Here is a 21077-nt window from a genome sequence, read left to right as displayed (position 1 = left end):
GAATAATCTAGTTAAATATTATTGTCTATCTTCCCATTTCAGCTAAGACATGCTACATATGCGTATTTCTCCTAAACCAAACCTTGTGTAAAATGCAAACTAAATGGTTACATTGCATTCTCTATCTGAGCATTTAAGGTAAGACATGCTACATATCTGCATTGAACTAAAACTAGACATTAGCGGAAAGAGACAATGACATGGTTAAATTGCATTAGCTAATATCTTCCCATTTCAGCTAAGACATGCTACATATGCGTATTTCTCCTAAACCAAACCTTGTGTAAAATGCTAACTACATGGTTACATTGCATTCTCTATCTGAGCATTTAAGGTAAGACATGCTACATATCTGCATTGAACTAAAAGACATTAGCGGAAAGAGACAATGACATGGTTAAATTGCATTAGCTAATATCTTCCCATTTCAGCTAAGACATGCTACATATGCGTATTTCTCCTAAACCAAACCTTGTGTAAAATGCAAACTAAATGGTTACATTGCATTCTCTATCTGAGCATTTAAGGTAAGACATGCTACATATCTGCATTGAACTAAAACTAGACATTAGCGGAAAGAGACAATGACATGGTTAAATTGCATTAGCTAATATCTTCCCATTTCAGCTAAGACATGCTACATATGCGTATTTCTCCTAAACCAAACCTTGGGTAAAATGCAAACTAAATGGTTACATTGCATTCTCTATCTGAGCATTTAAGGTAAGACATGCTACATATCTGCATTTAACTAAAACTAGACATTAGCGGAAAGAGACAATGACATGGTTAAATTGCATTAGCTAATATCTTCCCATTTCAGCTAAGACATGCTACATATGCGTATTTCTCCTAAACCAGACCTTGTGTAAAATGGCAACTAAATGGTTACATTGCATTCTCTATCTGAGCATTTAAGGTAAGACATGCTACATATCTGCATTGAACTAAAACTAGACATTTGCTGGAAAAAAAATAAATGGTTAAATTGCATCCTATAGCTGAACATTACGCTAATATTTTAAAACTACAGTGGCAATTGTCAAACTAATTAACCATGTTGTGCACAAATACTCACCAACGAGATACCCAGGGGGCATTTGTCTTTCCTCAAACGGTCTCCACAGGGACGACTGAGCGAGGAAGCGGGCATCATGACAAGCTCCTCCAAAATTCGCACACACATGCATAATCCTCATCTGTGCGTCACAAACATACTGCACGTTGAGGCTATGAAAATGTTTGCTATTTCTGAAGGGCAAGCCATCAATTGGAGCATGCAGCGCAATGTGGGTACAATCTATGGCTCCCAAGACATTGGGCAATTGAGCAATATCAAAGAATTCCCACTTCAGGCGCCTCCAATCACCATCATTTTGTGGGAATCCTATGTATTGCTTACTGATACGTACCATGGCATCCAGAAAGTTATCAAACACCACAGAGAATGTACCTTGAGCCAGGCCATGCATGTACATTTCTCCGGATTGAAAACTCCCGGAGGCCAGGACGTATAGACAACTTAGCATCTTACTCATGGGGGGAACAGCAGTCCTTATTCTTATACGTGGCTCCAAATGAGGTTTAAGAATATCGTAAAGGCCAATGAGCTGTTCGCGATTGAGCCGATACTTATCATAAACCTCAAAGTCGCTCATGTTTTCCAAGGTGGGTCTCACCCTGTAGACACGAGGACCTCGAACCAGACGACCCTTTCGTCTCAGTCTGAGCCGCCGAGGCTGCCTGATTCGATCAACAGCTAGTTCGCCAATAGCAGCACCAGCAGTGTCTACCATGTCATCGTCATCCATCTTTCAAAACAGCGTAACAAGGTAAGCACTTGATCTGATGTGGATCACAAGTGATGCATTGGCCATGTTGTTTGGGGGATTTATAGTACAATTAGTCCAATGGTAGTGAGTTTGTAATGATTGCTGATTGTATTCACTTGTTTGTATGTGAGCGGCGCGAATGCTTTCACAGTGGGTGTTTTTTTGTTGTTTGCTGAAATCTTGTTTTCCTACAATGAATCTCAATGTGAAAGTGTCAAATATCACACATACAGTGCATGTTTGTAATGTTTGATCATATGCGTAATCAATATTTCTTAAATGCGATCTTATAGTAACAAGCACACGTCCAGGCTAACATGAATGAAAGTGCATAGTTGTGTATAATGTGCATCGAATGTGATCGATCAATGTTGCTGCAATATTGTTTGTAAACGATAAAGTAACATCTGCCATCTGTAGTATTGTATATATAAGTGATTGGCGAGCTGTCAATATTGTACACGTCCCTTTAAAATCGCAATAATAATTCAGAACTTCCCGTCTGCCGTCTGTAGTATTGTATATATAAGTGATTGCCGAGCTGTCAATATTGTACGCGTCCCTTTAAAATAGCAAAAATAATTCAGAACTTCCCGTCTGCCATCTGTAGTATTGTATATATAAGTGATTGCCGAGCTGTCAATATTGTACGCGTCCCTTTAAAATCGCAATAATAATTCAGAACTTCCCGTCTGCCATCTGTAGTATTGTATATATAAGTGATTGCCGAGATGTCAATATTGTATGCGTCCCTTTAAAATCGCAATAATAATTCAGAACTTCCCGTCTGCCATCTGTAGTATTGTATATATAAGTGATTGCCGAGATGTCAATATTGTATGTCTCCCATTCAAATCTCAATAATACTGAATAACTTCCGGCTGTCATCTGTAGTATTGTGTATATAAGTGATTTCCGAGCTGTCAATATTGTATGCGTCCCTTTCAAATCGCAATAAAAAATCTGAACTTCCGGCTGTCATCTGTAGTATTGTATATATAAGTGATTGCCGAGCTGTCAATATTGTATGCGTCCCTTTAAAATCGCACTAATGCTGAATAACTTCCGGCTGTCATCTGTAGTATTGTATATATAAGTGATTGCCGAGCTGTCAATATTGTATGCGTCCCTTTCAAATCGCAATAATAATTCCGAACTTCCCGTCTGCCATCTGTAGTATTGTATATATAAGTGATTGCCGAGCTGTCAATATTGTATGCGTCCCATTCAAATGGCACTAATACTGAATAACTTCCGGCTGTCATCTGTAGTATTATATATATAAGTGATTTGCGATCTGACAATATTTATTAATTGTCCCATTCAAATCTCCCTAATAATGCTGTTCCAAACTGTTATTTGCGTATATGTTGTATTGTAGTATTGAGTGTTAAAGTTCAGAAAGGGGCGGTACAGTCGTGAATCTGTAATGTGTATGGTTGAATCTTCTAATGACGTCATGATATTATTAACCTGCCTATGTAGTTCTGAAATCCTCATTGTGTTGTTGTATTGTGCTTCATTGTTATTGTGTGCTGAATAAAATCTAAATGTGTGCTTTGTGGTTGCGTGATGGGTGATGCGTGTTATGTACATATACTTATATATTGTGATTGTGTCCCACATATGCTGACTTCTATATAGCGGTCTGGCATTGTTGTTCCTTCCCATAAAGTGACATCTGTAATCTGGTGTAATGATGTTCTTCTTGTACGTAATTCCTAATGGTTTATTGTGATGGAATCATGATGTTAAAAGTACAGTAAAATCCATATGTTCTGTTTTGTGATTCCTAGAGAGAATGTAATGTGTTTTTCCCCCATCATTTGAATGCACATGTATGAGTGAATGCTAAAAGTAATGTATGTGCATCCATGACTGATCATGTGTTAAGCCTATGTAGATATGCAGTTGCTGCAAGCATATGAGTTGAATAAATGAAATGCAATAATAAAGGTAAATGAGAGGTGTTTCCCATTGTGTACTGTTTGTGAATCCTGAAAAGTTTAAATTATTTTTGTGTCCGTTTAAATGTGATTTTTTTGTTAAAAAAGTTTGTTACTAGTGATGTTGATTTGTAGTTGATGTAATATAAAAGTCTGAAACAATTTAATGCTGTTGTGAATATTCAATAAGTAAAATCCATAAGTCCACCATAGGGAAATAGTCATTTCTTGATCTATTTATCATAGCTGTGTCTAATGCAGAAAAGCATGTATTTTTTTCCTATTTCTAGCGCTGGTATTTGGAGTTTTTTTGTCTACGCTATTTGCGTGCGTTAGGGAAATCTGTCTGTCGCGTGCACGAGCACGTCTTCCCCATAGAAGTCAATGGAGGCTCCAAATTTTGGACAATTTTTTTTCAAAGACTGGTTTTCCTCGTAAAGTGAGTGACGTCATGAGCTTGTGTGAAAAAGTAACTAAATCGTGTTCATTTTGTAATAAATAACTTTTTTGTGTATGTAATGTGGTGTATATTGTTTGTATGCATCAATGAGTGTATGTTTGTGATAATCTTATTAGTTAGATGTAGCTATATGAGGGTCTTTTCCCGTGTGTCAATGTAAGTCAATGGGAAAATGGATTTGTGTTGTTTTTTTTCTAACACCCGAGATCTCGCAACTTTGATCCTTTGTATTTTGATGAAAAATTATTAAATCTGAAAAATAAGTGTAAGTGTACTTTGTGTAATATTTGTTTTGTGATTCGTGGATGTTTATTTTGTCGGTATATGTTAACTACTGGGTTTGAGCTGTCGGTAGAGATTTGTGCGTTGGGTGATTTTTGAGTGTCGGTAACTGAACTATAAATACCGGAGTCCGTAAAAAACAAGCGTTAGGAGCCTCTAACTCTGGTTTTGACGGCTACCGCCAAACTCTAAATCTAGGCATAAGTGAGGTAACCAGTCAGTAAGGTATATGGACAGTCTGTCAGTAAGTTAATAAGAGCAGTAGTTAGTCAGTAAGTTATATAGTCAGGCTGTTAGTCAGTGAATAAGTGAGGTAGCCAGTTAGTCAGTGAATAAATGAGGTAACCAGTCAGTAAGGCATGTCGCTAGTCTGTTAGTAAGTTGCCTGTCAGTACATTATAAAGTAAGTCAGTTACTGAATAAGTTAGGTAACCACTCAGTCAGTTATGTAGCCAGTCTGTCAGTCAGTGAATAAGTTAGATAGCTAGTCAGTAAGGTATAAAGTAAGTCTGATAGATAGTGAATAAGTAAGGTAGCCAGTTAGTCAGTTATAAATTCTGTCAGTCAGTGTGTGAGGTAGCCAGTCTGTCAGTTTTGTAGCCAGCCTGTCAATCAGTGAATAAGTGAGGTAACCACTCAGTAAGTTGTAAAGCCAGTCTGTTAAACAGTGAATAAGTGAGGTAGCCACTCAGTCAGTTATGTAGCCAGTCTGTCAGTTATGTAGTCAGTCTGTCAGTCAGTGCATAACTGAGGTAGACAGTCTAGTAAGTTATGTAGTCAGCCTGTCATAAGTGAGGTAGCTAGTCAGTAAGTTATAAAGCCAGTCTGCCAGTCAATGAATAAGTGAGGTAGCACTAACCAGTCAGTCAGTCAGTTATGTAGCCAGTCTGTCAGTTATGTAGACAGTCTGTCAGTCAGTAAATAAGTTAGGTAACCAGTCAGTTATGTAGCCAGTATGTCAGTCAGTGCATAATTGAGGTAGCCAGTTAGTAAGTTTTATAGCCAGTCTGTCAGTCAGTAAATAAGTGAGGTAACCAGTCAGTAAGTTTTATAGCCAGTCTGTCAGTCCATAACTGAGGTAGCCAGTCTGGTAAGTTATGTAGTCAGTCTGTCATAAGTGAGGTAGCTAGTCAGTAAGTTAAAAGCCAGTCTGCCAGTCAATGAATAAATGAGGTAGCACTAGCCAGTCAGTCAATTATATAGCCAGTCAGTAAGTTATATAGACAGTCTGTCAGTCAGTGTAAAACTGAGGTAGACTTTCAGTAAGTTATATAGACAGTCAGTCTGTCAGTGTACAACTGAGGTAGCCATTCAGTAAGTTATATAGCCAGTCTGTCAGTCAGTGTACAACTGAGGTAGCCAGTCAGTAAGTTATATAGCCAGTCTGTCAGTCAGTGTACAACTGAGGTAGCCAGTCATTAATTTATATAGCCAGTCTTTCAGTCAGTGCATAACTGAGGTAGCCAGTCATTAATTTATATAGCCAGTCTTTCAGTCAGTGCATAACTGAGGTAGCCAGTCTGGTAAGTTATGTAGCCAGTCTGTCAGTCAGTGCATAACTGAGGTAGCCAGTCGGGTAAGTTATGTAGTAAGTCTATCATAAGTGAGGTAGCTAGTCAGTAAGTTATAAAGCCAGTCAACGAATAAGTGAGGTAGCTGTAGCCAGTCTGTCAGTCAATGAATAAGTGAGGTAGCCAGTCAGTAAGTTATATAGCCAGTCTGTCAGTCAGTGCATAACTGAGGTAGCCAGTCAGTAATTTATATAGCCAGTCTGTCAGTCAGTGTACAACTGAGGTAGCCAGTCAGTAAGTTTTATAGCCAGTCTGTCAGTCAGTGTATAACTGAGGTAGCCAGTCTGGTAAGTTATGTAGCCAGTCTGTCAGTCAGTGTATAACTGAGGTAGCCAGTCTGGTAAGTTATGTAGCCAGTCTGTAATAAGTGAGGTAGTGGATTGTAGTTTGCCCCTGGTCTGATCATGACATGGTGATTGTCACCTTAAACCCCTCCACCCCAGATGGACCCAAGCGCTCGTGGCGACTAGCGGACTACCTAATTAAGAATCTCTGGACCCTGCAGACAGCTACTGACATCCAGGAGTTTTTCCAAATGAACAATAATGGACAGACCAGTGACGTTACCTTATGGGCTACTATGTAAGCATACATTAGAGGGACTCTCCGCAAAAGGGCGGCGCAATTGAGGTGAGAAAGTAGAGCCACTCTTGCGCAACTTTTTGGAGAAGTCAGAACGCTCCGGGCAGAAATTACAGCTAAAGAGACACTTAGAGTCCAAGATTCCCTTTTAAGACTTAGAAAATTATTCTACTATCAAGGGAATAGAGCAGACAGGCTATTGGCCAATAAACTCAGAGCCAGAACTAAATCCTCCAGAATCCAGAAAATACATTTTCGAGACAATGTAGTACACTCCCCTAAAGATATAAGGGGAAGCTTTTATGGACTATTACAGTTCATTATATAATCTTGATACCCGCCCAGATACTATTAAAGCAGACAAGCACACCATCTCAATTTTTTTACCTCTCTTAACCTCCCAAAACTTGAGGAACAGAAAACTGAGCACCTCACTGAACCCATAACTGCCTCAGAAATTAGAGGAGCCATCAAAACACTTAAACTACACAAGGCCCCTGGCCCAGACGGCTATACCCCCCTCTTCTTTAAAACCTATGCTACTCTTCTTACTCCCTATTTACAGAGACTATTTGCAAAGATGGGTTCTTTGCCACATGAGTTTTTAGAAGCATCAATATTGACAATACCAAAAGAAGGCAAAGACCCCTCTCTTTGTCAGAGCTATCGCCCTATTTCGCTGATTAACATCGACATAAAGATCTTTGCCAAAATCTTGGCAACCAGACTCAGCCCTCTCCTCCCCGACGTGATCCATAAGGACCAGGTAGGATTTGTTATAAACTGACAAGGTACAGATAGCACGCAACGACTCCTAAATATATTCTCAGAGACAGAAAGATCGAAAAGGCTCCTTCTCACCCTGTCGTTCGATGCCAAGAAGGCATTTGACAGGGGACATTGGGACTATATGACAGCAGTCTTAGAGGCAGTGGGCTTACCTAATATCTTCAGACAAGCGGTGGGGGCTCTCTATTCCAACCCCACGGCTAGAGTAAGAGGTCTGGGATTCTGTTCCCGACCTTTCGCCCTTCAGAATGGCACCCGACAAGGATGCCCTCTTTCCCCATTGATCTTCGTGTTGGCGATAGAACCACTAGCAGCAGCAATACGTGTTCACAAAGATATTAAGGGTATATATATATATATATATATATATACATGGTACCTACCAGAAGCTTAGCTTCTTTGCAGATGACCTAAAGGTCTTTCTCACAGACCCTGACCTGTCACTCCCACACCTCCCTAAAGGGATATTCCAGCCAAAATTGGAAAACACATGGGTGCATTTCAATATTGAATAGAAGCAATTTTGTAATATACATGCATTAGCAAAAATGCTTCTAATAAAAGTTATAGCTGTTTCAAAAGTGTATTTAAGTATGCGCCGTGCACCAGCATTTTAAACACAGCACTTGCTCAGAGAGCCTAAGGTGCTTGTACCATCCGGTAATGACTCAATTTGTTAATTGCTGACATGATACATGCCCCAGTGATGATCTGAGCAGCTGCATTATTTAAAATGTAGGTGCAGTGACAATATCTAGCTATGCTTCACATGCATGTGTAGAGAAAAATGTTAACACTAAAACAATGATAACTTCTACTAGAAACATTTTTGCTAATACATGTATATTGCAAATATGTTTCTATTCAAAGATGTAATTAATATATGTGCATTTAAATTTTGACCGGAATGTCCCTTTAAACCTTTTCACCTATTCGGTACACTCTCCTACTATAAATTAAATGTAGACAAGACGGAAGCATACCCACTAAACCTTTCAGAATCTCAGATCCGAGACCTACTATAAATTATATGTAGACAAGACGGAAGCATACCCACTAAACCTTTCAGAATCTCAGATCCGAGACCTACTATAAATTATATGTAGACAAGACGGAAGCATACCCACTAAACCTTTCAGAATCTCAGATCTGAGACCTACTATAAATTAAATGTAGACAAGACGGAAGCATACCCACTAAACCTTTCAGAATCTCAGATCCGAGACCTACTATAAATTATATGTAGACAAGACGGAAGCATACCCACTAAACCTTTCAGAATCTCAGATCCGAGACCTACTATAAATTATATGTAGACAAGACGGAAGCATACCCACTAAACCTTTCAGAATCTCAGATCCGAGACCTACTATAAATTAAATGTAGACAAGACGGAAGCATACCCACTAAACCTTTCAGAATCTCAGATCCGAGACCTACAATTGAAACACAAATTCAAATGGAATCAGAATGGGATTAAACATCTGGGTGTCCACCTCTCTCATGACTTCAATAGTGTCATATCGACTAACCACAACCTCTTTTTACAGACCCTCAAACAGACATTAGTGCTCCGCAGATATAAATAAATATCTTGGTTAGGCAGGATCTCTGCAATCAAAATGATGCTTCTACCGAAACTAACCTATTTATTCAGATGCTTACCCCTAAATATACCAGCTATGTATTTGGACACGTACCAATCTCTCTTAAACACATATGTTTGGGCGGATTGACGCCCACGCATCACGAGTAGGATATTACAATCCCTGATTGACAAAGAAGGCCTAGGCCTCCCTAACCTCAAATTATACTATGAGGCAGCCATGCTTACCCACATTTCGGGATGGGGTAATACTAAAGAACTTCCTAAATGGTATGAAATAGAACAGGCTTCATTACCCCACACCATCCTCCTCCCTGACCTAATCTGGATCCCACATTACTGTAGTTCCCTCATCCCCTCCTCAAACATAATCATCAAACACTGCTTGTCCCTATGGCATAAACTACGACACTCACACATGATCGCTCCTCACCCATCCCAAATACACAGCGTTAGGGAGCTACTAAGTGGCTTACCAGACTCCAACCCCAATAACTGGACCAAACTTAACATCAAAACTATAAGTAACTTGTATAGTGGATCTAGCTGGTCCTCCCAACCGGAATTGATATCCCAGTATGAAATCCCTCCAAAACTCCATTTTGAAGTGATGCACTTTAGATCTCTCCTCAGTGGTTGGGGATTCTTACATGCAGAACTATGAACCCCTACTGTTTTGGAGTCCAGATGGATGATGGGAATACAGGGCTACAAACCACTAATGACACACTATCAATGTTTATTGAAGTGTCCCTCCCTACAAAACACACACAATATAATAGCATGGGAAAAATACTTACATAAAGAGACAGACCCTAAACTTTAGTCAAGAGCTATTACAGACACCAGATGGTCAATACACTGCATAACACTCTTTGAACTATAATACAAACTGCTGACGAGATGGCATTGGGTCCCAAGCAGATTACATAGAATTTCGCAAACCAACTCTGCGATGTGCTGGAGAAATTGTGGGGAAAAGGGAGATGATATCCACATCAGGTGGAGTTGCCCTGTCATTAGAAAGTTATGGTCAGAGGTCCTCCGCATTTGCAGACAGCTTTCCCTCCCAACAGATAAGGGCCCGGAGACATACTTACTACACCTAGAAATCCCCAAAATTCCCAAGACTCGGAAATACCTCTTTATACACATATTGATGGCAACCAAGCAAGTTATAGCGAGACACTGGAAACGGCAGACCGCCCCCCCGGCACACAAAGTAATGGAGGTACTCTTCTACATTAGAATGATGGAAAAAGCAGTATACCTAAATAGATGAATACTTGACCACTACTCAGAAATCTGGTCCCCCTGGGATACTCTCCCACAAACCACCACCTCTAACCCGTAACATCCCAAAAACTATCTGCCCACCCTACTCTCAATCCCTTCTCCCCCCCCCCTTTTTTGTTTTTCTTTTCTGCCTTGGAAGCATTTAAATTTGTTTGACACATGGTTATTGCTTTTGCACTTTGTTACTGTTATATAATTAAAGGAGCCATAGTCTCGGAGCTCCTAAAATTCTATAGAGGTCCTAAACTGAGCACAAGTGAATTGTTTAAAATGATGACCTTATGGACAGTTTTATACATTATTTTGCACATGGAATACCGTGCCCTCATGTATATCAATGGACATCAAAAATTGAGGTACCACATGACATCCCGACCCTTCAGGGGCGGGAAGGGACTCTAGTAAGACATCCTCTTGCCTGGTTCTTTAATACTTTGTAATCTGGATAGAAGTACCTAAATATGTCTTACATCTGTATTGTTGTTTGTCTTGAAACCTCAATAAAAATGTATTAAACATAAGTGAGGTAGCTAGTCAGTAAGTTATAAAGCCAGTCTGCCAGTCAATGAATAAATGAGGTAGCACTAGCCAGTCAGTCAGTTATGTAGCCAGTCTGTGAATCAGTGAATAAGTGAGGTAGCCTTTCAGTAAATTATATAGCCAGTCAGTCTGTCAGTGTACAACTGAGGTAGCCTTTCAGTAAGTTATATAGCCAGTCAGTCAGTCAATGCATAACTGAGGTAGCTAGTCAGTAAGTTATATAGCCATACAAAGAGAGAAGCGCTCTACCAGGAACGAACAACAGCTCAGTGGCTTGTTCTATGGCGATTTACCACCCGGAAGCAGCCTCTTTTAGACCAGTGTGCTTTTCACAGAAGAAAACTTTCCTGAAGTATATCAGTTTGATCCCGCCAAGTAAGGTCAGTCCAGCCCCGAAATACCAGGCAATTCTCCTCTGAACAAGGAACATGACAACCCCAGACGATCGTTTCGGCCTCCTATGGGCCTCGTCAGTGAGGTGCAGCCACATTCCTCTAAGCACACTGAGCAAGGAGTCCACGTCTGGTTTCCCCCATCACCCATAGGGAGACTTCCCCAGGGTCATAATAATTTGCATACAAAGAGAGAAGCGCTCTACCAGGAACAAACAACAGCTCAGTGGCTTGTTCTATGGCGATTTACCACCCGGAAGCAGCCTCTTTTAGACCAGTGTGCTTTTCACAGAAGAAAACTTTCCTGAAGTATATCAGTTTGATCCCGCCAAGTAAGGTCAGTCCAGCCCCGAAATACCAGGCAATTCTCCTCTGAACAAGGAACATGACAACCCCAGACGATCGTTTCGGCCTCCTATGGGCCTCGTCAGTGAGGTGCAGCCACATTCCTCTAAGCACACTGAGCAAGGAGTCCACGTCTGGTTTCCCCCATCACCCATAGGGAGACTTCCCCAGGGTCATAATAATTTGCATACAAAGAGAGAAGCGCTCTACCAGGAACGAACAACAGCTCAGTGGCTTGTTCTATGGCGATTTACCACCCGGAAGCAGCCTCTTTTAGACCAGTGTGCTTTTCACAGAAGAAAACTTTCCTGAAGTATATCAGTTTGATCCCGCCAAGTCAGGTCAGTCCAGCCCCGAAATACCAGGCAATTCTCCTCTGAACAAGGAACATGACAACCCCAGACGATCGTTTCGGCCTCCTATGGGCCTCGTCAGTGAGGTGCAGCCACATTCCTCTAAGCACACTGAGCAAGGAGTCCACGTCTGGTTTCCCCCAGAGGGATATGGCTGCACCTCACTGACGAGGCCCACAATAGGCCGAAACGTACGTCTGGGGTTTTGCTGTTTCTCTTGTTCAGAGAGGGATTGCCTGGTATTTCGGGGCTGGACTGTACTGTGAAGTCAGGATCAGAATGATATGCTACAGGAAAGTTCTTCTCTGTGAAAGGCACATATTGAGCTAAAAGAGGCTGCTTCTAGGGTGGTAACTAGCCACAGAACAAGCTATTATGCTATTGTTCGTTCCCAGGTTGAGCGCTTCTCTCTTTTTATTTATGCAAATTATGACACTTAGGGAAGTCTCCCTAAGTGTGATGCGGGAATCCAGACGTGGACCCGTTGCTCAGTGTGCCTAGAGGGATATGGCTGCACCTCACTGACGAGGCCCACAATAGGCCGAAACGTACGTCTGGGGTTTTGCTGTTTCTCTTGTTCAGAGAGGGATTGCCTGGTATTTCGGGGCTGGACTGTACTGTGAAGTCAGGATCAGACTGATATGCTACAGGAAAGTTCTTCTCTGTGAAAGGCACATATTGAGCTAAAAGAGGCTGCTTCTAGGGTGGTAACTAGCCACAGAACAAGCTATTATGCTATTGTTCGTTCCCAGGTTGAGCGCTTCTCTCTTTTTATTTATGCAAATTATGACACTTAGGGAAGTCTCCCTAAGTGTGATGCGGGAATCCAGACGTGGACCCGTTGCTCAGTGTGCCTAGAGGGATATGGCTGCACCTCACTGACGAGGCCCACAATAGGCCGAAACGTACGTCTGGGGTTTTGCTGTTTCTCTTGTTCAGAGAGGGATTGCCTGGTATTTCGGGGCTGGACTGTACTGTGAAGTCAGGATCAGACTGATATGCTACAGGAAAGTTCTTCTCTGTGAAAGGCACATATTGAGCTAAAAGAGGCTGCTTCTAGGGTGGTAACTAGCCACAGAACAAGCTATTATGCTATTGTTCGTTCCCAGGTTGAGCGCTTCTCTCTTTTTATTTATGCAAATTATGACACTTAGGGAAGTCTCCCTAAGTGTGATGCGGGAATCCAGACGTGGACCCGTTGCTCAGTGTGCCTAGAGGGATATGGCTGCACCTCACTGACGAGGCCCACAATAGGCCGAAACGTACGTCTGGGGTTTTGCTGTTTCTCTTGTTCAGAGAGGGATTGCCTGGTATTTCGGGGCTGGACTGTACTGTGAAGTCAGGATCAGACTGATATGCTACAGGAAAGTTCTTCTCTGTGAAAGGCACATATTGAGCTAAAAGAGGCTGCTTCTAGGGTGGTAACTAGCCACAGAACAAGCTATTATGCTATTGTTCGTTCCCAGGTTGAGCGCTTCTCTCTTTTTATTTATGCAAATTATGACACTTAGGGAAGTCTCCCTAAGTGTGATGCGGGAATCCAGACGTGGACCCGTTGCTCAGTGTGCCTAGAGGGATATGGCTGCACCTCACTGACGAGGCCCACAATAGGCCGAAACGTACGTCTGGGGTTTTGCTGTTTCTCTTGTTCAGAGAGGGATTGCCTGGTATTTCGGGGCTGGACTGTACTGTGAAGTCAGGATCAGACTGATATGCTACAGGAAAGTTCTTCTCTGTGAAAGGCACATATTGAGCTAAAAGAGGCTGCTTCTAGGGTGGTAACTAGCCACAGAACAAGCTATTATGCTATTGTTCGTTCCCAGGTTGAGCGCTTCTCTCTTTTTATTTATGCAAATTATGACACTTAGGGAAGTCTCCCTAAGTGTGATGCGGGAATCCAGACGTGGACCCGTTGCTCAGTGTGCCTAGAGGGATATGGCTGCACCTCACTGACGAGGCCCACAATAGGCCGAAACGTACGTCTGGGGTTTTGCTGTTTCTCTTGTTCAGAGAGGGATTGCCTGGTATTTCGGGGCTGGACTGTACTGTGAAGTCAGGATCAGACTGATATGCTACAGGAAAGTTCTTCTCTGTGAAAGGCACATATTGAGCTAAAAGAGGCTGCTTCTAGGGTGGTAACTAGCCACAGAACAAGCTATTATGCTATTGTTCGTTCCCAGGTTGAGCGCTTCTCTCTTTTTATTTATGCAAATTATGACACTTAGGGAAGTCTCCCTAAGTGTGATGCGGGAATCCAGACGTGGACCCGTTGCTCAGTGTGCCTAGAGGGATATGGCTGCACCTCACTGACGAGGCCCACAATAGGCCGAAACGTACGTCTGGGGTTTTGCTGTTTCTCTTGTTCAGAGAGGGATTGCCTGGTATTTCGGGGCTGGACTGTACTGTGAAGTCAGGATCAGACTGATATGCTACAGGAAAGTTCTTCTCTGTGAAAGGCACATATTGAGCTAAAAGAGGCTGCTTCTAGGGTGGTAACTAGCCACAGAACAAGCTATTATGCTATTGTTCGTTCCCAGGTTGAGCGCTTCTCTCTTTTTATTTATGCAAATTATGACACTTAGGGAAGTCTCCCTAAGTGTGATGCGGGAATCCAGACGTGGACCCGTTGCTCAGTGTGCCTAGAGGGATATGGCTGCACCTCACTGACGAGGCCCACAATAGGCCGAAACGTACGTCTGGGGTTTTGCTGTTTCTCTTGTTCAGAGAGGGATTGCCTGGTATTTCGGGGCTGGACTGTACTGTGAAGTCAGGATCAGACTGATATGCTACAGGAAAGTTCTTCTCTGTGAAAGGCACATATTGAGCTAAAAGAGGCTGCTTCTAGGGTGGTAACTAGCCACAGAACAAGCTATTATGCTATTGTTCGTTCCCAGGTTGAGCGCTTCTCTCTTTTTATTTATGCAAATTATGACACTTAGGGAAGTCTCCCTAAGTGTGATGCGGGAATCCAGACGTGGACCCGTTGCTCAGTGTGCCTAGAGGGATATGGCTGCACCTCACTGACGAGGCCCACAATAGGCCGAAACGTACGTCTGGGGTTTTGCTGTTTCTCTTGTTCAGAGAGGGATTGCCTGGTATTTCGGGGCTGGACTGTACTGTGAAGTCAGGATCAGACTGATATGCTACAGGAAAGTTCTTCTCTGTGAAAGGCACATATTGAGCTAAAAGAGGCTGCTTCTAGGGTGGTAACTAGCCACAGAACAAGCTATTATGCTATTGTTCGTTCCCAGGTTGAGCGCTTCTCTCTTTTTATTTATGCAAGTTATATAGCCAGTCTGTCAATCAGTGTACAACTGAGGCAGCCAGTAAGTAAGTTGTATAGCCAGTCTGTCAGTCAGTGTACAACTGAGGTAGCCAGTCAGTCAGTTATATAGACAGTCAGTCCGTCAGTGCATAACTGAGGTAGCCAGTCAGTAAGATATATAGCCACTCTGCCAGTCAGTCTAAAACTGAGGTAGCCAGTCAGTAAGTTAAATAGCCAGTCTGTCAGTCAGTGTACAACTAAGGTAGCCAGTCTTTGAGTCAGTGTACAACTGAGGTAGCCAGTCTGTAGGTTTTATAGCCAGTAAGCGAGTCAGTGCACAACTGAGGTAGCCAGTAAGTTATATAGCCAGTTTGTCAGTCAGTGCACAACTGAGGTAGCCAGTCTGTAAGTTTCATAACCAATCAGTGCATAACTGAGGTAGCCAGCCAGTAAGTTTTATAGTCAGTCAGTCTGAGGTAGCCAGTAAGTAAGTGTTATAGCTAGTCAGTGAGTTAGTGCATAACTGAGGTAGCCCGTCAGTAAGTTTTATAGCCAGTCAGTAAGTTATATAGTCAGATTGTCAGTGCATAACTGAGGTAGCCAGTCAGTACGTTTTATAGCCAGTCAGTCAGTGTACAACTGAGGTAGCCAGTCAGTAAGTTTTATAGCCAGTCAGTCTGTCAGTGCATAATGGAGGTAGCCAGTAAGTTTTATAGCCAGTCTGTCAGTCAGTGTACAACTGAGGTAGCAAGTCAGTAAGTTTTATAGTCAGTCAGTCAGTCAGTGTAAAACTGAGGTAGCCAGTCACTAAGTTTTATAGCCAATCAGTCAGTCAGTGCATAACTGAGGTAGCCAGTATGTAAGCTTTGTAGTTAGTCAGTGCATAATTGAGGTACCTAGTCAGTACGTTTTATAGCCAGTCAGTAAGTTTTATAGCCAGTCAGTGCATAACTGAGGTAGCCAGTCAGTAGGTTTTATAGCGAGTCAGTCAGCCAGTGCATAACTGAGCTATCCAGTCAGTAAGCTTTGTAGTCAGTCAGTGTAAACTGAAGTAGCCAGTCAGTAAGTATTATAGCCACTCAGTCTGTCAGTGCATAACGGAGGTAGCCAGTCAGTAAGTTTTATAGCCACTCAGTCTGTCAGTGCATAATGGAGGTAGCCAGTCAGTAAGTTTTATAGCCACTCAGTCTGTCAGTGCATAACGGACGTAGCCAGTCAGTCAGTGCACAAGTGTGGTTGCCAGTCAGTAAGTTTTATAGCTAGTTCAGTGCACAAGTGAGGTAGCCAGTCAGTAAGTTTTATAGCCAGTCAGTCAGTGCACAAGTGAGGTAGCCAGTCAGTAAGCTTTGTAGTCAGTCAGTGTAAACTGAAGTAGCCAGTCAGTACGTTTTATAGCTAGTCAGTCAGTGCACAAGTGAGGTAGCCAGTCAGTAAGTTTTATAGCCAGTCAGTCAGTGCACAACTGAGGTGGGCAGTCAGTAAGTTTTATAGTCAGTCAGTGCACAAGTGAGGTAGCCAGTCAGTAAGTTTATAGCCAGTCAGACAGTGCACAAGTGAGGTAGCCAGTCAGTAAGTTTTATAGTCAGTCAGTGAAAACTGAGGTAGCCAGTCAGTAAGTTTTATAGCCACTCAGTCTGTCAGGGCATAACGGACGTAGCCAGTCAGTCAGTGCACAAGTGAGGTTGCCAGTCAGTAGGTTTTATAGTCAGTCAGTGCACAAGGGAGGTTGCCAGTCAGTAAGTTGTATAGCCAGTCAGTCAGTGCACAAGTGAGGTAGCCAGTCAGAAAGCTTTGTAGTCAGTCAGTGTAACCTGAAGTAGCCAGTCAGTATGTTTTATAGCTAGTGAGTCAGTGCACAAGTGAGGTAGCCAGTCAGTCAGTGCACAGCTGAGGTGGCCAGTCAGTAAGTTTTATAGCCAGTCAGTCAGTGCACAAGTTAGGTAGCCAGTCAGTATGTTTACAGCCAGTCAGTCAGTGCACAAGTGAAGTAGCCAGTCAGTAAGTTTTATAGCCAGTAGACATGTGCAGCCGTGAAAAATTTGGTTTGGATCGATTCGGACAGATTCGAATTTCGGTTCGGATCGATTCGAATTCGGAAGAAATCGAATGAATTAATTTCGGATTCATTCGGATTCGTGGGAAATTCGGTTCGGTTCGATTCGGTTCGAATCGATTCGGATTTTTGAAATTTCGGCACTGTTAACTGGGATGTGCTGTGTATTACACTAGTATACTGTACAATACTAGTGTAATACATGGCCATCCGAATCCATCCGAATAAATTCGAATTGATTCGGATTTATTCGGTAGATTCGGCACCCGCAATTCGGAAATTCGAATCGATCCGAATTCCGAATTCGACAAAATTCGTCCGAATTTTGATTCGGACCGAACCGAATCACACATGTCTAATAGCCAGTCAGTCAGTGCGCAAGTGAGGTAGCCAGTCAGTATGTTTATAGCCAGTCAGTCAGTGCACAAGTGAGGTAGCCAGTCAGTAAGTTTTATAGCCAGTCAGTGAGTGCACAAGTGAGGTAGCCAGTCAGTAAGTTTTATAGCCAGTCAGTGAGTCCACAAGTGAGGTAGCCAGACAGTAAGTTTTATAACCAGTCAGTTAGTGCACAAGTGAGGTAGCCAGTCAGTATGTTTATAGCCAGTCAGTCAGTGCACAAGTGAGGTAGCCAGTCAGTAAGTTTTATAGTTAGTCAGTCAGTGCACAAGTGAGGTAGCCAGTCAGTAAGTTTTATATCCAGTCAGTAAGTTTTATAGCCAGTCAGTAAGTTTTATAGCCAGTCAGTTAGTGCACAAGTGAGGTAGCCAGTCAGTAAGTGCACAAGTGAGGTAGCCAGTCAGTAAGTTTTATAGCCAGTCAGTTAGTGCACAAGTGAGGTAGCCAGTCAGTAAGTTGTATAGCCAGTCAGTGCATAACTGAGGTAGCCAGTCAGTAAGTTATATAGCCACTCTGCCAGTCAGTCTAAAACGAAGGTAGCCAGTCAGTAAGTTATATAGCCAGTCTGTCAGTCAGTGTACAACTAAGGTAGCCAGTCAGTAAGTTAAATAGCCAGTCTGTCAGTCAGTGTACAACTGAGGTAGCCAGTCTTTGAGTCAGTGTAGACAGTCTGTAAGTTTTATAGCCAGTAAGCAAGTCAGTGCACAACTGAGGTAGCCAGTATGTACGTTATATAGCCAGTCTGACAGTCCGTGCATAACTGAGGTAGCCAGTAAGTTATATAGCCAGTTTGTCAGTCACTGTACAACTGAGGTAGCCAGTCTGTAAGTTTTATAGCCAGTCAGTCAGTCAGTGCACAACTGAGGTAGCCAGTCTGTAAGTTTCATAGCCAGTCAGTGCATAACTGAGGTAGCCAGCCAGTAAGTTTTATAGCCAGTCAGTCTGAGGTAGCCAGTAAGTAAGTGTTATAGCCATTCAGTGAGTTAGTGCATAACTGAGGTAGCCCGTCAGTAAGTTTTATAGCCAGTCAGTAAGTTATAAAGCCAGTTTGTCAGTGCATAACTGAGGTAGCCAGTCTGTAAGTTATATAGCCAGTCAGTAAGTTATATAGCCAGATTATCAGTGCTTAACTGAGGTAGCCAGTCAGTAGGTTTTATAGCCAGTCTGTCAGTCAGTGCATAACTGAGGTAGCCAGTCAGTACGTTTTATAACCAGTCTGCCTTCAATGCATAAATGAGGTAGCCAGTCAGTAAGTTTTATAGCCACTCAGTCTGTCAGTGCATAACGGAGGTAGCCAGTAAGTTTTATAGCCAGTCTGTCAGTCAGTGTACAACTGAGGTAGCCAGTCAGTAAGTTTTATAGCCAGTCAGTCAGTCAGTGTACAACTGAGGTAGCCAGTCACTAGGTTTTATAGCCAATCAGTCAGTCAGTGCATAACTGAGGTAGCCAGTCAGTAGGTTTTATAGCGAGTCAGTCAGTCAGTGCATAACTGAGCTATCCAGTCAGTAAGCTTTGTAGTCAGTCAGTGTAAACTGAAGTAGCCAGTCAGTAAGTTTTATAGCCACTCAGTCTGTCAGTGCATAACGAGGTAGCAAGTCAGTAAGTTTTATAGCCACTCAGTCTGTCAGTGCATAACGGAGGTAGCCAGTCAGTACGTTTTATAGCCAGTCAGTCAGTGCACAAGTGAGGTTGCCAGTCAGTAGGTTTTATAGTCAGTCACTGTAAACTGAGGTAGCCAGTCAGTAAGTTTTATAGCCACTCAGTCTGTCAGTGCATAATGGAGGTAGCCAGTCAGTAAGTTTTATAGCCACTCAGTCTGTCAGTGCCCTAACGGACGTAGCTAATCAGTCAGTGCACAAGTGAGGTTGCCAGTCAGTAGGTTTTATAGTCAGTCAGTGCACAAGTGAGGTTGCCAGTCAGTAAGTTTTATAGCTAGTCAATCAGTGCACAAGTGAGGTAGCCAGTCAGTAAGTTTTATAGCCAGTCAGTCAGTGTAAACTGAAGTAGCCAGTCAGTAAGTTTTATAGCCACTCAGTCTGTCAGTGCATAACGGAGGTAGCCAGTCAGTAAGTTTTATAGTTACTCAGTCTGTCAGTGCATAACGGAGGTAGCCAGTCAGTCAGTGCACAAGTGAGGTTGCCAGTCAGTAGGTTTTATAGTCAGTCACTGTAAACTGAGGTAGCCAGTTAGTAAGTATTATAGCCACTCTGTCTGTCAGGGCATAACGGAGGTAGCCAGTCAGTAAGTTTAATAGCCACTCAGTCTGTCAGTGCATAACGGAGGTAGCCAGTCAGTACGTTTTATAGCTAGTCAGTCAGTGCACAAGTGAGGTAGCCAGTCAGTAAGTTTTATAGCCAGTCAGTCAGTGCACAACTATGGTGGCCAGTCAATACGTTTTATAGTCAGTCAGTGCACAAGTGAGGTAGCCAGTCAGTAAGTTTATAGCCAGTCAGAGAGTGCACAAGTGAGCTAGCCAGTCAGTAAGTTTTATAGTTAGTTAGTGTAAACTGAGGTAGCCAGTCAGTAAGTTTTATAGGCAGTCAGTCAGTGCACAAGTTAGGTAGCCAGTCAGTATGTTTATAGCCAGTCAGTCAGTGTACAAGTGAAGTAGCCAGTCAGTAAGTTTTATAGCCAGTCAGTCAGTACGCAAGTGAGGTAGCCAGTCAGTATTTATATAGCCAGTCAGTCAGTGCACAAGTGAGGTAGCCAGTCAGTAAGTTTTATAGTCAGTCAGGGAGTGCACAAGTGAGGTAGCCAGTCAGTAAGTTTTAAAGCCAGTCAGTTAGTGCACAAGTGAGGTAGCCAGTCAGTAAGTTTTATAGCCAGTCAGTGAGTGCACAAGTGAGGTAGCCAGTCAGTAAGTTTTAAAGCCAGTCAGTTAGTGCACAAGTGAGGTAGCCAGTCAGTATGTTTTATAGCCAGTCAGTTAGTGCACAAGTGAGGTAGCCAGTCAGTAAGTGCACAAGTGAGGTAGCCAGTCAGTAAATTTTATAGCCAGTCAGTCAGTGCACAAGTGAGGTAGCCAGTCATTAAGTTTTATAGCCAGTCAGTTAGTGCACAAGTGAGGTAGCCAGTCAGTAAGTGCACAAGTGAGGTAGCCAGTCAATAAATTTTATAGCCAGTCAGTCAGTGCACAAGTGAGGTAGCCAGTCAGTAAGTTTTAAAGCCAGTCAGTTAGTGCACAAGTGAGGTAGCCAGTCAGTATGTTTTATAGCCAGTCAGTTAGTGCACAAGTGAGGTAGCCAGTCAGTAAGTGCACAAGTGAGGTAGCCAGTCAGTAAATTTTATAGTCAGTCAGTCAGTGCACAAGTGTGGTAGCCAGTCAGTAAGTTTTATAGCCAGTCAGAAAGTGCACAAGTGAGGTAGCCA

This window comes from Bombina bombina, chromosome 6, assembly GCF_027579735.1.
Source record: "Bombina bombina isolate aBomBom1 chromosome 6, aBomBom1.pri, whole genome shotgun sequence".
Lineage (NCBI taxonomy): Eukaryota > Metazoa > Chordata > Amphibia > Anura > Bombinatoridae > Bombina > Bombina bombina.
Note: the sequence above shows the minus strand (reverse complement) of the source record.